Raw genomic sequence first — 17,667 nt, 5'->3', positions numbered from 1 at the left:
TGGCTTTTTATTTCTTAGGTAACTGTAGATTACACCCAGTGTCAGAGGAACGGTTGTCAAACACTCTATCTAAAAGCTACAGCCTGAGCCCTTGAATAATATCATCCAGAGGTAAATGGATCTCTGTTGAAATTGATGGTCCTTGTAGTAGGCAATAAAGTCTTTCCTCTATAAACACTAATTATGCCCATACTTAAGAATGTGTTGGAAAGTTCATATATGAAAAAAATAAATTAAGCACAAAAAGAAAATAGAATTGAATGGCAGGTTCTTTGCAATATTCAATTACTTGTGTCAATTATTTCAGAAATTCTGATACATCATCTTTACTCACAATGAAACCAATTTTACAGTATGTTTTGCAAATTGCTTATGGACTTTTTGTATGAAGTTTTATTCATGATATCATTTTTGTACTGTTATCTCTTATTCAATAAATAAAAAAGAAAATTCATCAGAATCAAAAGTGTCAAAGTAAATCAAGGTTAATGCTTTTTCCTATTGAGCAAGAGATTATGAAGATTATTTTGCACATTAGACCTCAGGATACGAACATTAAGAAGGATTTGAGAAAAATTAACTTCATGAAATTATATTCTGAAAAACTTTACCATCTCCTTTCAAATTCAAATGACTGATAAATGAATGCTTTACATTTTTAGTAAGAATAATTTTATAATATAGATGATATATGCTAACATAATTAAATAGAAAAATAATTTATTAATAATTCATAAATTCTTAGATTGCATATTTTTTTCTTATTATAAAAATTTTGGTTTTAACAAAGAAAAATACAGCAAGTAATCTTTACTTTTTTGAAAAGATAATAATTTCTTACTTTTTTTTACTTATTATTTTTTTTTCATGTGTATGAGTGTATTGCCTACATGTAGGCGAGTGTGCCCGTGTCGCGCAATGCGATGGAGGTCAGAAGAGGGCTTCGGATTCACCTAGAACTGGAGCTGAGGATGGTTTGCACCCACCATGTGGGTGTGGGGAATAGAACTTGGGTCCTCTGCAAGAGCAGTCAGTGCTCTTAACTGCTGAGCCCTCTCTCCGGCACCAATTTCTTACTTTTTAATTTGCTTCATTAATCAATATATAAATGAAAGAACTGTAATATTTTAGAAAGAAGTTCAAGAAAGAGATGCTCGTCTTCTTTTCTTATTCTCTGTCATGTTCCTTTATGCAATCCCACTGTGAGTGAAAATAGGTTGAGAATGACTTGACAGTTTAGGCTGTCATCCTATCAGGAAAGAGAACATTAAGGAGAGAAATAAAGGGAAGATAAGCAAATTAAAAATTTAAAATATCTTGCACAGTTTCACTCTTTTTCCCATTTTTCAGGCTCTATGCCTTAAGTCAGGCTAAAAAAAATAAAATTTGCTCTTAATGTGTTTTCACAAAAATGCATCATTACCATGGATTTGGGAAGATGGTTTATTCAATAAAGTGCATGCTGTACAAGTTTGTGCACTTGAGTTCAATGCCTGGCATTTATATAAAAAAGTCAGGTATGAATGCCTGGTGTATGCCTACAATCCTAGCCCTGCTGAAGCAAAACTAGGTGATCCTTATGGCTGGCTAACCAAGTTGTCTAGCTGAATCAATGTGCTCCATGTCAGGGAGATACACTATCTTAAATATTAAAGTAGAGATCGACTGAGGAAGCAACCCAAATCAACCTCTGGTTTCCACACATGTGCAAATACACTAATATGTACCCAAACATGAAGACATACCCACAAGAGATACTCATCATTCATCCTGTGTAATTTGGCAGATAGGTAATGGCAAGGTTCACCTGCAATATATGTATACACACATATTAATCATTATCAGTGTTCTTCAAATAGGTTTGCAAGAACAGGTGGTAGGGTGATGTAGATAATAAGATTATTTTTTAGTAAAAAACAGATGCAAAGCACCCAACCTATATGTTGTTATAGTTTTTATTAATACATATGGCTTTCTCCATCTCTTATTTCATAAATTCTTGTCCCATGCTAGTTTGCAAGGATGAAATTTTGCTGTTTGTAGACATGAGACCTGAATACATAGTAATGTCTTTATTATGTTAACCTAACAGGAATTCTCCTTCTTTGTAGTATCATTATACAAATTAAAAGGACACTCAAAGAAAAATTCAGTTTTCACAAATAGTCCTACTTCCTCATGAATTTATTTATTGACAGTTACATGTATGTACATAATAAATATTAGTCATTTTCTTTCCCATTGCTTACTCTCAGCCCCATTTCTCTCCTGCTGATACTCTTCTTTTCCTAAGGAATCCCCCTTTTTATCTTCTATGTGTGACCTCCTGAATTAATTAGGGTTTTTTGGCATGAGCATAGTTGGGAGGCTGTTTACTAGAACATGAGAACTGATCAGTGGCTGCAACACTGAAGAAAATGACATCTCTGCTGCCAGGAGCCATTAATTGCCAACAGTACTCAAGGAGTGCTGTGGTATCAAAAGCTTCTTCCCAATGTGGGATGAAATGTTGAATGCTCAGATCCTGGGCTGCCATTGTGCAGATTTCCACAATGCAGTGAGTTCATGAGTGCAACTGGCATGCCATGTCCGTGACATGTTTTAAACATGACACAACTCACTATCTTCCACCTCATACAGTCTTTCTGTCCCTTCTTATATGATGTTCTCTGAGCCTGGAATAAGATGATGTCAATATCTCATTAAGGGCAAAGTACTCCATCACTAGTTCTTCTCATTTTGATCAGTTATGAATCTTTGCATCAATCACTGTTTGAAACAACTAAAGTTTCTTAGTTAAAGGCTGAGAGCAACACTAGTTTTAGGTGTATAAATACAAATATTTCTAAGACAGCTTGACAGAATATATACTAAGCAAAAATAATAGTAATTTTCCCTTCTAGGGCAGACGAACTTCTCAGTCATGGGTTGTTGATCAAGTTCACAGCAGGAGGTATGGGTTCCCTCAGGTAGAGAAAGCTTTAAATGCAATAAAAATGTTGTTGGTTGCTCCCAACATTATCATGCCACCATTGTGCCAGTGGGCAGTTCTTGACTGTCACAGCAATTTGATAGATGGAAGGGTTCATAGCTTGGTTAACCCTGCTGATGTTTCTTCTCCTACGTAGCCTGCCTAACACCTTCCAGCTGGCCAACTGGAAGTGAAGCAGCCAGCTTAGTTCTAATTCTAACTTGGTTTACTTCAGTGGTTGATATATTCAACAATAGGTTTGTCTGTTCAAGCTCTGGTGGGCAACCAAAAGCAATGACAGTCGCTTGTATAGTTTAGATGGCCACTATGTAGACCAGGCTGGTTTTATTCTTAAAGAGATCCACCTGATTCTGCCAGTTCTGGGATTAAAGTTGTGTGCCACCACACAGGGCACCAAGATAAATAAATTTTACAATCTGATAAATGCAAGTGGTTAAAGTGAATGTGAATTCAAATCTGAGGAATAAATCCCCCAATAAAAAAATTAACATCACTTTGGGAAATGGTATCAAATCAACAACTCAGAGTTGGCATTTACTTTGGATGCTTGATACATTGCGACTAAATTATATCCAATAATTTTAAAGTTTGCAATTCAGTTTATGGATTGATATATTTTGACTTTTTATATTTAATTGCTTATATATACAACATGCCTACAAATTTTTTAAACAAAAGCTAAGGAAAGAACAGTTCACACAGTGTTGGGCATGAAATGATTAAATTATCCAATGAACCCCTTTTGAATAAGCATAATCTAGTACGTGGGGCATATTTAATAAAATTTTCTTGAAAATAGCAGCATGGTTATGCTGAACAGTACAGGAAATGGTGCCATTGCATGCTACTTCACAAAGCCTTTTTTAGCAACATATTTTTTTTATTTTTTTGTGCATTTCATACAGTACATATTTGCTTATATGTTATGTATTTCTTTTTAATTTTATTTGTATGAGTGTATTGCCTGAATGTAATTAAGTACATCCATGTCATGCAATCCCTATGGAGGTCAGAAGAGGACTTCATATTTCCCTGGATATGGAGTTATGGACAATTTTTAGGTGACATTTTTGTGCTGGGATTTGAACCTGGGTCCTCTACAATGCTGGTAGTCCTAACCGCTGAGACATCTCACTAGTCCCTCCATAAAATACATCTTAACCATATTTACACCTGCTCTCCTATCTGCATACCCCATAGCCAAGCAACAGGATTTCATTTATTTTGTCATATATGTTACAACCTGTCAAGTCAAGGTTGGGTAATAAGATGTTCCTGGGTGTGAGTTCATTTAGGGGAGCCTCTTCAGCCTATGTATAATCACTCCCTTGAAGATGATCAACTTGGGGCTGGAAAGATTGCTCAGTGGTTAAGAGCACTGATTGCTCTTGCAGAGGACCTGGGTTTGATTCCCAGCACCTACATGGTGGCTATGAACCATCTTTAACTTCTGTTCCAGGGGAATCTGAAGCCCTCTTCTGACCTCCGGGGCATTGCACAACACGGGTAAACTCACATACATGCAGGCAATACACTCATACACATAAAATAGAAATAACAAATAAATATTTTTTAAAAAGTCCAGTTCTCCCATATCCAGGAGTGATCAGCTGTCAATAGTTCCCTGGCTATGCTAGGTCCTCCTTCCCAGGTCTATGCTGGTTTTTGTCCAATTGCCATGGGCCTTGTGCATGTTGTTATCATTGCTGTAAGTTCATATGAGCAAGTTCCCAGAACCCTGTAAGACTCTGTTGCCTTATGTTCATGTACCATCTTTGACTCCTACAGTGTTTTGGTCCCTTTTGTTGCAATGGTCACTCACCTTTGAATGAATGAGTTTTAATATAAGTCGTATTCAGGGACCCACACTCTGCAGTCTCCGTCTCTAGACTTTGGCCAGTTGTGGCCTTCTGTGTTCATTGCTGTCTATTGCATGAGGAAGCTTCACTGATGACAGTTCAAATACAAATTAATATTCTTTCTACCTCCTGTTCCACTACATTCTGTGAGCCTTAGGTAAACAGGTTCCAATGTAAATGTGTCACTTAGGTCTGAGGAGCTCATAGACAGATTTTCTCTGTATGTGACCAGTTGTGCAACTTTTTAATAGTCTCCATCTTTTGCAAAAAGAAACTTATTTGATGAATGGGGATTTGGGTACTTGTCTGTAAATATTAGGTTCCATACTTAGCATACAGTAAAAAAATCACATATGTCTGAGGATGTGACAGATGTAGGGGTTTCTCTAGGATCTATGATCTCTCTAGCCATGTACATTTGGCTATGTGTCAGCTTTATGTTTGAAAACCATGAGAAAAAGGCTTTAGATATTTCTTTTTTCACAAACAAATTTAATTAGTAACTGTATAAAGTATGTCAGTGTTTTCCATCTTTTTACCATAGACCTGGCTTGTTACTAAAGTCTGTGGACTAATATTTACATTAAAATTATTAGGAATGTAGCGGCTGGAAAGATGGTTCAACAGTTAAGAACACTGGTTGTTCTTGCTGAAGACCTGGGCTCGAATCTCAGCAACCACATGCCAGCTAACAACTGTCTATAACTCCAGTCCCACGGGATCCAACAGTCTCTTCTGACTTCTGTGGCCATTGTAGGACACAGGTGCACTGACCTATATGCAGGCAATACATGCATAAACATAAAATAAAAGTAAATAAAATTAAAAAAATTTATTAGGAATGTTTCATGTCCTATATTGTTCTAGAATTACTTCAATACATGGTTTATAAGGCCCTTCATGTGGGTTATGTTTTATTTCCAGATTTCTCCTCAACTATAATTCTCTCTCCTTCCTTTTCATAAAGCATTTCTTTTTAATAAGGTAAATTATCAATTTCATCTCCGTGTCTTTAAAACAAATTTGTTGTCAGCCACCCATTGAGATAAGTAAGTAATGTCTTCTTCATATGAGATCCATCCCTCTGAAGAATAGTCCTGAAGATAAAACAAATGATTTCCACAGTGTCTGTGGCAACAATGGCTTAAACTGACAAATTATAATTCTCAAAAGAGAAGGCCTATTAACACCGTGTAGATTTTTACCTAGTGTACCATGATGCTTTTCAGAGCTCAGCTCAGTATTTTTGAATTCTCTTCTTGTTTTATATAAGATCAGTTTGCTCACCTAATGCAATATTCTTGATTATGAATGTAATACCCCTGAATGAAGTATTTATTTGTGAATTTAATTACCTGGTGCAAGTTTTCTTTGATAATGGTAATTTGAGAATTATTTTAAATAAAGGATCTGGTGGTGGAAGCTAAATGTTAGAGGACATGCTTAGTGTGTGCAACGTTCTAGACCAATACTCAGCATTGAAGAGGGATAAAGAGAAAGAGGAGAGGGAAAGTGATGACTGTGTGAGGAAAAGGAAAACAAGGGAATGGAAGGACAAAGGAAAGAGAACAGAGAGAAGGAAAGAGCAAGGAAGGAAAGCGAGTCCTATGATTATGACACAGTTCTCAAACACTAATACTTTCATAATGGACCTTTAGGCATTTTTAATATAATGTCTGTTATATATAGATCAGTACAAATAGATATTACATGTAATATGTAATTTACTGATCTATATATATTGAGCATGCATTATATCTAAAGCTAAATTTCTTATAAGTGAATGCTTGTAAAATCAAATTGTCTTTAGTCAATATTTTATAAAGTTTAAAAGAGTATCAGGTCTTATTTTATAGTTTATTAGCCTATGATATTTATTTTTGGTAATAAGAAGCAATAGTTAATTGACAGCTAAAATAGCTTTAATCTCATGTAAAACATATATTAAATAATTATAGAAGTTATAAATGTGTACTTCAGTTTCAAAATTCCATGATTTCTGATGACTATGTTCTATTAATAACACATCTTAAAAGTTAGTCAAATATCAAATATGCATTTTATTGTTCTTTTTCTTGTTCATATAATTAGAAATATGTTTTTTTAATTTAACTCTATGGAAAAACTGGATAAGCTATACCCTCTTATCATGTAAGAACTACCAGAGCAATCAAATAAAACAAACAGCATAAATCAATACATTACAAAGATGATTGAATTCTTTGTTAAATATATGACTCGGGATTGAGGCATCATCATTTTTGACACATTAGTCATCTGGATTTGTCATGATTTAGCAAGCTAAAAACTCTCAGAGTTAATTTTTAAGCCTCAGTTGTGTAGAAATCCTTATTATATCATATTTTTTTTTCATAGTTCAACATTCATCATGGAGTACAATTCTAGTAGTTTATTCACTCAGGCAAAATAGAACCTTAGGAGAAATACAAAAATTATGACCTATATAATTAAAAGAATTATGTTCTGAAGGAATAGCCCTGAGAATTTGCATCTGTCTCCAAACTCACAAAAGATGCTTTAACTGACAGGAAACATTCGAGAAAGCCCTGCACATTCAATAACAAAAATATCAATGATTAAAAAAATCCATAAACTTAATAAAAAATTATTACATAAATAAATGTAAATAAAGATTATGTAACACCTTATGAATCAAATAAATAATAAATTATTGGATTATTTTCAATAAAATATTTAAAAACAATCAGCTATATATTTTGTTAGACAATAAAAGATAATATTGATAAAAATTCATATTACAAATTCATTACATTTGAAAATAGGAAGTTAAGCATTGGACCAACCTTTCTTTGTCTTCCTCAATTATTTTCTTTTCCTTTGGATTCTTTTATTTTGTCAGTTTAATTAAGACATTTAGATGAGCCAGAGTAATGTTTATGAAGTTACTGCATATGTCTTTTTAGAAAAATAAAGATTATGCCAAGATATAAAAAGAGTAAAGAAAAAAATACTTGACCAATCAGAAAGTTAACAAAGTCAAAGGAATAAAAGTGTCAAATAAGACACACTGAAATTTTTAAGAAAGAAGATGAAACACACTGATGAATATTAACAGTCAGAGAGAAAGAATTGAAACAAAGCCAATGGCAGAAACACCAAAGTGAAGATTGCCTCTCTATGCTTCTAGGCCTGAAGTTCATTTTAGTTCCACATGTCTTTTTGATGAAAGGTGGTATGCACACATACATGAAAGTTTGTGTTCACTCATGTTCTTGCTATGGTCATGTCAAAAGTGCACACGAGGTTCCTCATTTGGACTTTTCTTCAACCTTCCAGGCAGAGTTTTGCTTTCTATGTTTGACTACTTCTTATGAATGTAGATGAAATAATACTGCACTGAATCTCACCGACCTATTTTACTGAACATAATGTTTTAAAGTTTCATCTACAATATCACAAATAGGAGTATCTCCTTTTTATCATTTTCACTTATAATCGCGAATATGCTGGACAGCTTTTTTTTAATTAGGAAAGAAAATCTATCATATATAGTGGAATTACATTATCATTATTCTTTAACACTTTATATAAGGGCACACTAATCTTTATTTCTTTTTTTATTCAATATTCAAAATGGCAACACTAATTCAAATTGCAAGGAAACAGTTACCAGGGACTGTGGGGAACCTTTTCTTCCAGTGTGTCCTGAACTACTGATAACTGACCAGATTTCTTGCTGATTTCATATATATTGACAAACATGTCTATTTAAAATTCTTTGGGGGGAACTGTGAATACTAAATTGCTTAAATATTAACACTTTATTTTTTGAGGAAGTGTTTCAGTATATAGCCATATATGGGCTTGAACTCATGTTGATCAAGGTCATTCTGACCTCCAATTTGTATCAACATGTTTCTGAAGTCTGAAATTATGAGCATGAGCTATGACACTCTACCAAAGTTTCTTTTGTTTGCTTGTTTTCATTTTGGCAATGGGTGGATGTACTGAGGAAATCAGAAAACCCATACAATTTTGGTTCACAGGTTATCTTCAGGACATCTTCTTCCATTTTATACACGTGCCACACATTTTTTATCCATTCATCAGTTGAGGAATAGTTAGGTGATTTCCTTGTTTCCATTTTTCAGTTGTAAAAAAACAGTAATACATATGATTGTGCAAGTACAACTGTAGTAGAATATGCCAAGCAGTGCTGAGTTCTCCATCCCAATTTCCATAGTGTTTGCTGCACTTTGCAATCCCACCAGCTGTAAATGAGGGTTCCCCTTTCCCCCCATACAGATAGGAATTTGGTATTATTTATTATCTTACTCATAATCATTTTGATTGTTACATGAAATCTTAAAGTGGTTTAATATGCATTTGCTAATTACTAAAGATGTTTAACACTTTTTAAGGCATTTCTCAGCCATTGTTGTTTCTTCTATGGATAACTCTCTGATCAGAGTCATTGTTCATTTTGTAGTCAGGTCATATGATTTCTTGCTCCCTCATTTTTTGAGTTTTTTGAATATTCTAGATATTAGTCCTCTGTTGAACTTGTAGATTTTCTTCCACTTTCTGGATTTCCTTTTTATGGGTTGGTTGTTTCTTCTGCTCTACAGATGGCTTTTAGATGAATGAGGTCACTTTTCTGGATTGCTGATCTTAATTCCTGAGCCACTGATGTCTGATTTAGGAGGCCCTTTCATGCACCTATATCTTGTAGGGTACTAGCTCTGTTTTCTATCAGTTTCAGTATTTCAGGCTTGACATTGAGGTCTTTGATCCATTTGGACTTGACTTTTGAGTAGGCTGAGAGGTTTGCATCTAATTTCATTCTTCTCAATGTGGATATAAAATTTTGTAAAAACAATTTGCTGAAGATACTTTCCTCCAGTGTGGGTTGTAGGCATAGCTGTACCTCATACAAACACTGTGGAAAGCAGTGTGGAGAACTCTCAAAAACCTAAAAATGAGCCTACTATATGATCCAGTTGTAAAACTCCTTGGCAAATATCCAAAGGTCTCATCATACTGTAGAGATACCTATACATCCATGTTTGATGGGTACTTTCTTCACAATTTTTAAGAAATGGAAACAACCTAAATGTCCCTAAACTGATGAATTGTTAATGAAAATTTGGTACATCTACACAATGGAGTTATACTCAGCAGTAAGAAAAGATGAAATTTTGAAATTTGTAGGTAACTGGATGGAACTAGAGAGTGTTATATAAGTGAAGTAACACAAACCACACAAAAATTAAGCATTATATCTTCTCCTCATTTGTAGAAAATAGCACCAATCTCTTATATGTGAGTACATAAATTTTGATGTAACACCAGGAACCAGGAAAATGGAAAGGATACACAGAGGAAAAGGAATAGAAAGAACCTGAATGGGGACATTAAGGAACAGATGCTAGCAGAGGAGAAATGGGGAAAGTGGGAATGATTGTAAGGAGAGAAGGGAGAGACATGCAAGGTGCCATGATGCACAGGGCAGGAGGGCAGGGTAACCAGGAGAGAGTGGATATGGGACACAGGCATTATTGGGGAGTGGGAAAATGAGGGAACTAGGAATGGGGAAGGAGGAGGAAATCCAGATGGGAGGAAGAAGAGTAGAGTTGAATGAATCCTGGGGGGCTAGGAAACCCAGAGGAAAAGGTGACGCTCTTGAAAACCCATGAGACTTTCACATATAGTATCTGAACATTAGGGCATATATATACCTAAGGTGTGCTTGACAAGGAACACAGTGACAGACAGAACTCCCTTTGAGTGGTTGTTAAGGGTGCTCCAGGAGACTCCCAACATAACACAAGCTTCACAAACCTCTTGATTATCTCTCAGAAATAAGAGATAAGACCTACTGCTGAAGATAGGACATGCTTCAGATACAGGACTTCAAGTAATGGTACCAGAACTGACCTGTAAACATTCTAATTAAAGTTTGGATATCATAACGTTAGATGATGATATGCAAACTGTCAAGGGAGAAAAACAATGAATGGTCCAACCCAGCCCTGAAACCTGATAGCCATAACAACTGAAATGGTAAACTACCTCTATTGGTACAGTAGTGGTACTGTTATCTGGTGGGTAATCAACATCTATTTGATTGAATTTAAAGTTCTCTCAATGGGAGGACTCGTGTGGCACAGTAAACTCAGCCAAATATACATGGCAGGAGAGGACATAGATCCTAGAGGAAATGCTATCTATCTCTTTCATATCTCTTGACAAATGAAATCTTATTATATGCTAAATATTGATCCTTACATTGACAGACAAGCATACTGTACACCACTCATCAGAGAAACTTCTTTTTGCAACAGATGGAGGCTAATGAAGAATTGCACAACTGGTCAGACACAGAGAATATGTGTCTGAGAGATGCCCAGTATGAGGTGACACCTCTATAGTTGAATCTTTATAACTAAGGCTCATGGGGTATAACAGAAAAGGGGTAGAGAGAAAACTAATGCATCCCTCAACTCTCATCAGTAAAGATTCCTTACACAAGAGAATGTGATACACACAAGGCCAAATCTGGCCAATTTTTAAAGAATAAGAGACTGCAGAGTATATATTTTGGGTAGGACTCTTATATTTAACCTCACTCACCAAGTGTCAGGGACCACTGTGGAAGAGGAGGCAAAATGATTGCAATAGCCAGAGTTGGTTCATGAACACTGGGAAGAAGAGGCTTTCAGGCCACTGGTAGCTTGTACATGGGGACCTGTGGAGATGGTGGCATTGAGCATACTACCTATGCCAACTCAATTAAAGAAAGGCCCAGAGGGGATGAGAGAAATGAGTACCAGACAGCACTAGACTGAGAACTATTGGATGCTGATTGTTACTGGTGAAGGAGAGGTGCCTTATACAATCTCTAGATCGGCTGACTAAACTCCATTGGACAAATTTGTACTCAAGGACACCTGGGTGCAAAGGCTTCACTGGATAGAACACAATGTATTTAGTGGAATACAAGATGTTTGGTGGAGGGATAGGGGAGGTATGGATGGGGAAGTGGGTCTAAATTTGATTAAGAACTGTTGTATGAAATTACAAAAGATCAATAAAAATATTAGGTTAAAAATACATCAGGTAGTTGTAATTGCATTCACTCATATTTGGGTCTTCTGTTTTTGTCTTTAATCTGCAAGTCTGTTTTTATGCCAATACCATGGTGTTTGTTTGTGTGTTTTTTGTTTGTTTTCTATACTTCTGTAATATAGATTGTGTTTACTCTTTTAACTCGGGGTTACTTTGACTATCCATGGCCTTTTGTGCTTCCATATGAATTTTAGAATGGATTTTTATATTTCTGTGAAGAATGTCACAGTGATTTTGATTGAGATTGCATTGAATCTGTAATTGGTTTTGGTAGGATGGTCATTTTCACTATATTAATTCTACAAAGTCATGAGCACAGGAGGTCATTCCATCATTTTTGTGTCTTTTTCAATCTTTCTTCAAAGATTTTTGTTGTTGTTGAATAGGTCCTTATTGCCTTTGGTTAGGTTTATTCCTAGACATTAATCTTTGGAGGCTATTGTGAATGGAAGTGTTCCTCTGAACTCTTCCTCTAATTGCTTGCAATTAGAGTATATAAAAATACTTCAGATTTTTGTAAATTGACTTTATAACTTGTTAAATTTGTTAAAAGTGTTGATCATTTCTAGAAGTTTCCTGTTGGAATTTTAGTGCTCTCTTATTTGTAATAGCTTATCATCTGCAAAGAAGTACAATTTGACTTCTTCTTTTCCAGTTAACACCCCTTTAATATCCTTAACTTGTTTAACTAGAATTTCAAGCAAAACAATAAAAAGAAATGGAGACAGAAGACAGCTTCGGCTGGTTCCTAATTTTGGTGGGAATGCTTTAATTTTTTTTTTTCTCAATTTGGAATGATATGGGCTCTGGGTTTTTGGTATATAGTTTCAGTTATGTTGAGGATATTAACAAAAAACATTTCTGTGTCTATGAGATTATCATGTTATTTTTATTTATTTATTTATTTTGGTCTTTTTGAGACAGGATCTCCCTGTATCCCCAGTTGCCCTGGAACTCACTATGTACAACAGGCTGGACTTGAACTCACAGAGTTCTGGCTGTCTCTGCTTCTGCTTGGATTAAAGGCATGGGCCACAGTGTCCAGCTGATCAGACCATGTTATTTTGAGTCTTTTTATATTATTTATTACATTTTATTGATTTTCCTATATTGAACCATCCCTTCAGCTCTGGGATAAAGCCAACTTGATTATTTTAGATGATCTTTTTGATATGTGCCTGTACATGATTTTCAAGGTTTGTTGTTGTTGTTTTGTTTTGTTTGGTTTGGTTGTTTTTTTTTTTTTTTTGAGATTATTTGCCTCTATGTTCATAAAAGAATATGGGCCTATAGCTTACTTTTTTGTTGTTTCTTTCCCTGGTTTGAGTATTGGAGTGATACTTGCATCATAGAAGGAGCATAGGAATTCTTTTTTTTTAATAATTTAAGTACTATTAATTGCATATCTTTTTTGAGGGTATGGTAAAATTCTGCTGTAAATCCATCCAAACGTGGGAGTTTTTATTTAAGAGTATTTATACTAATGTTTTGATTTCCTTATTTATTATATGTCTGTTCAAGATGTTGACCTTGATTTAACTTTGGTAGCTTTCTTGAAATCAGAAATTCACCCTTTTCTTTTATATTTTATTTTATTATTTTTGTTTTATATGTATGAGTATATTGTCTCCATATATGTGAGCCCACCCATGTTGTGCAATGCAGTGGTGGTCAGAAGAGGGATTTGGATTCCCCTGGTACTGGAGTTAAGGATGGTTTGTAGCTGCCATGTGGGTGCTGGGAATTAAACCCGGGTCCTCTGCAAGAGCAGTCAGTGCTCTCAACCATTGAGGCATCTCTCCAGCCTCTCTTTTATATTTTTCAATTTAAGTGAGTTTAGGCTTTAAAGTATTCCCTTTCAATGTTTTGCATCATTTTGGCATCTATTGTGAAGCTTTCCCTTTTACGTCTTATTTTGTTGATTTTATTTTTCACTTTCTTTTTGTTGACTGGACTAAGCATCTGTCCATCTTGTTTATGTTTTCAAAGAACTAGCTCTTATATTCACTGATTCTTTGTATTTTTTTCTGTGTTTCTATTTCACTATTCTCTGCTTTGAATTTTGTTAGTTCTTCTCTTATTTTCAGTTTGGGTTTGATTTATTCTTCATTTCCAGACTATTGAGCTGTACCATTGACTCATTTATTTGTGCTCTTTCTGATGTTTAGTGTAATCACTTAGAGCTATAAACTTCCCCCTTAGGACTGCTTTTAATATGTCCCAGAGATTGTGTAGTGTCATATTATTATTTTTATTTACTCCCAGGAATGCTTGATATTTTCTTTGACAGATTCATCTTTCAGGAATGTCTTGTTTATTTTCCATGAGTTCATGTACCTACTTGAGCTTCTTTTGCTATTGATTTTAAGCTCTTTCACATTTTGGTTTAAAAGAATATATGGAATTTTTAAAATTATCTTGTGATTTTGAAGTTTCTTTTGCATCCCAATATTTGGTCAGCTTTAGAGAAATCTGTAGACTTCTGAGTAGAATATGTATTCTTTGGTGCTTGGGTGGAATATTTAATAGATGAATGTTAGATCCATTTTTTTTTATCATTTGCTTCAGATGTTTCTCTAATTATCCTTTGTCCAGTTAACCACTTATACTGGAGAGATTGGAGAATGAAGTTACCTACTATTACTAAGTTGTGTTTAATCTGTGTCTTGGAGTCATGTAGTACTGTTTTGTGAAATTTGTTGCACCAGAATTTGGTGCATATATGTTCATTAATATAATGTTTATGGTCAACTGTCTCTTGATCCAAAATAAGTGACCTTGTTTATCTTTTCTGATTAGTCTTGATTTGAAGTCTATTTTATCAAATATTAGGATAGCCATACCTACTTGTTTCTTAGTGCCATTTTCTTGGATTTTTTCCATCCTTTTACTATAAGTTTTTGTCTAAAATAAAGGTCAGATGACTGTCTTGTAGACAACAAAAATGATGCATTTTGTTTCTTAATCCATTCAGTTAGTCTCTGTCTTTGACTGGAGAGTTGAGGCCACTGTTATTTAAAGTTGTTATTGAAAGATGTATACTGACTACTGTTATTTTAATTTCTGTCTTCTTGATCTTGTTTTGTGTTATCATAAAGTATATATTCATTTATTTTCTTTAGTTATGGTCATTCATTTCTTCAGTCCATTGTATTACTTCAAGTATTCTATGTGGGTCTCATTTTGTGGACAAGGGTTCTTTCACCTTATTTATCTTATGGAATATTTTTTTCCTTCGACTATGATAGACAGTTTTGCTAACTAAGTTACTGTTGCAGGTTCTCCTCAAGCCAGTTGTGAAGACCCTAACCTGGATCGGGTCCCCTGCCAATTGGGGGGGCAAGAGGTGCAGAGTCATGAGGCACAGACCCAGGGAGTCAGGTAGAAGCAAGCACTAGGCGAGGTGCTGCAGGCTCATTTAATACAGGAAGGGGCAGGCCTTATTTTTCCCTTTTCTCTGCCCCCAAATCCCTTTAGTCAGTGTATCATTTTCCGATTGGTCCATGCCATGCAGTCTGTCAGCAGTCACTGGGCTCAAGAGCAGGGTACGGAGACGTGGGCTCCTTTTGGCAGGCTACTTGTGGATCAAGAAGTGAAGTGAATTCTCACTGAATCCCAGGGCTCTGGGTCTGCACCATCTTTGGAGGCCTGCTGCTACATTTCTACCCTTTTTCTTTAAAAATGACTGTCCAGTGAGAGCCTGTAGGCAGCTCCATCTCGGGATGACCCCAGGATCATGGACTGTGCCTGTCTTAGTTTGTCCTATTCGGGCATGAACCTTACCCATCATTGGAGCATGGACATACACGCCCATGTCCTGTCTTAGGTTGATTCAGCCGAACAGGAGCTTACCCGTCATTGACTACCAGCCCTCCAAGGGGTATCATCCTGGGGGATTAGTTGAGGTGGGGAATTATCTGTAGGAGGCCTCGTATATTTGTGCAAGCCAAGTCTGTTGGGCTGCATAGGGTGGGTTAAAATCATCTTCTTGTATTGCTCTAAGGGCCTGATAAACGGAGTGATTGATTTTTTTTTTACTGCGGGAATGAAGAACAAGGCATTTAAGAAGTAGAAAGAGAAAAATAATTATGCCTGTCAGGAGTAGGTAGGTGACTATCAAAGATGGGTCAAACAGTGCTTTTAGATTAGACCAGATTTTCTCTAAGAACCCTGAATTTATGTCCAGCATGGGGACGTGGGTATAATTTAGAGCAATGATTTGATTACTTAGTAATATAGAGTAATTAAGAAACCTTTGATTCCAGTGGCCGTGAATATAGTGCGTGAGTTGTAGGCACGCTTCAGTAATATTCTGTACTTTATAGGCGGTGAGACAAAGTAACCTAAAGCTAGCAGAGCCATGTCTTTGATAATTGCCAGCTCTTTACTTAAGAGATCAATTTGTTGTTGTAACACATTATTTGCCTGGTGAAGATGCTGATTGATAAGGGACTGAGTGTGAAAGGTAGAGGAGGTTTTGGAAACAGCCTCATTGAGTGTCTCCACAGTAGTGGAGGACTGGGTGATAGCTACTGCAGTGGTGGTGGCCAACCCTAATGCAAGGATGATAGCTGAGATGAAAGACTCATTGACCCCAAAATCCTGTTTTAAGTGGGGGGCTTGTGAAAAGGCTGTCCGCTCTATAAGGCTGACAGCATGGAAGTGGGTTGCATTGGTGACTGGAACCCAAAGGGCCACAGGTTCAAGCATAAAAAGAACTATGTGAGCTGGATGGTTCCAGCAGGCCGCCAGTACACAGGTGGTGTTGGTTCATTAGTATAATGTTTATGGTCAACTGTCCCTTGATCCAAAATAAGTGACTTTGTTTATCTTTTCTGATTAATCTCAATTTGAAGTCTATCTTGTCAAATATTAGGATAGCCATGCCTACTTGTTTCTTAGTGCCATTATCTTGAATTTTTTCAATCCTTTTATACTATAAGTTTTTGTCTAAAATAAAGGTCAGATGAATGTCTTGTAGACAACAAGATAGATGCATTTTGTTTCTTAATCCATTCAGTTAGTCTCTGTCTTTGACTGGAGAGTTGAGGCCATTGCTATTTAAAGATATTATTGAAAGATGTATACTGGCTACTGTTATTTTAATTTCTCTCTTCTTGATCTTGTTTTGTGTTATCATAAATTATACATTCATTTATTTTCTTTAGTTATGGTCATTTATTTCTTCAGTCCATTGTATTACTTCAGGTATTCTATATGGGTCTCATTTTGTGGACATGTGTTCTTTCACCTTATTTATCTTATGGAATATCTTTTTCCTTCGACTGTGAATAGACAGTTTTTCTAACTAAGGTACTCCATGTTGGCATCTTTGATCACCTAGAAAATGAAAATATGTGGAATACTTCATGAACTCATGTCATCCTTGCAGAAGAACCATGCTAATTGCTGTATTTTTCTAATTTTTGTGTATGTGCTACTGATATAAGAACCTTTAGTAATTCTTAAATGAAACTCTTAATTCCTATTATATCATATTGCTTGGCCATGATAGTTTTAACAAAAATCATGAGTCTAGAATGACTGGATGAAGATATTGCTTAATTTTCCCATTGTGTATGTGGATTTTTCTTTGTTAATGCAAAATCTATTGAGAGATTTTACTTCCATGTGTGTGTGTGTGTGTATATATATCTACTTCAATATTTTTCCATTTATGCTATTAATTTTCATTAAATGTCATTA

At 35.5% G+C, this 17,667-nt stretch overlaps 1 non-coding gene across 1 annotated transcript; it reads right to left on the bottom strand.

Annotated features, from left to right (window-relative positions):
• Positions 1-17,312: 17,312 nt before the first annotated feature.
• On the bottom strand, positions 17,313-17,414 carry LOC115066977. Its single transcript, XR_003846414.1, has one exon. It is a non-coding gene; the product is annotated as a U6 spliceosomal RNA (small nuclear RNA).
• Positions 17,415-17,667: the final 253 nt, after the last annotated feature.

The sequence above is a fragment of the Nannospalax galili genome, unplaced genomic scaffold, assembly GCF_000622305.1.
Source record: "Nannospalax galili isolate Female #2095 unplaced genomic scaffold, S.galili_v1.0 scaffold140, whole genome shotgun sequence".
Lineage (NCBI taxonomy): Eukaryota > Metazoa > Chordata > Mammalia > Rodentia > Spalacidae > Nannospalax > Nannospalax galili.
Note: the sequence above shows the minus strand (reverse complement) of the source record. Positions and strands in the feature narration are given on the sequence as shown.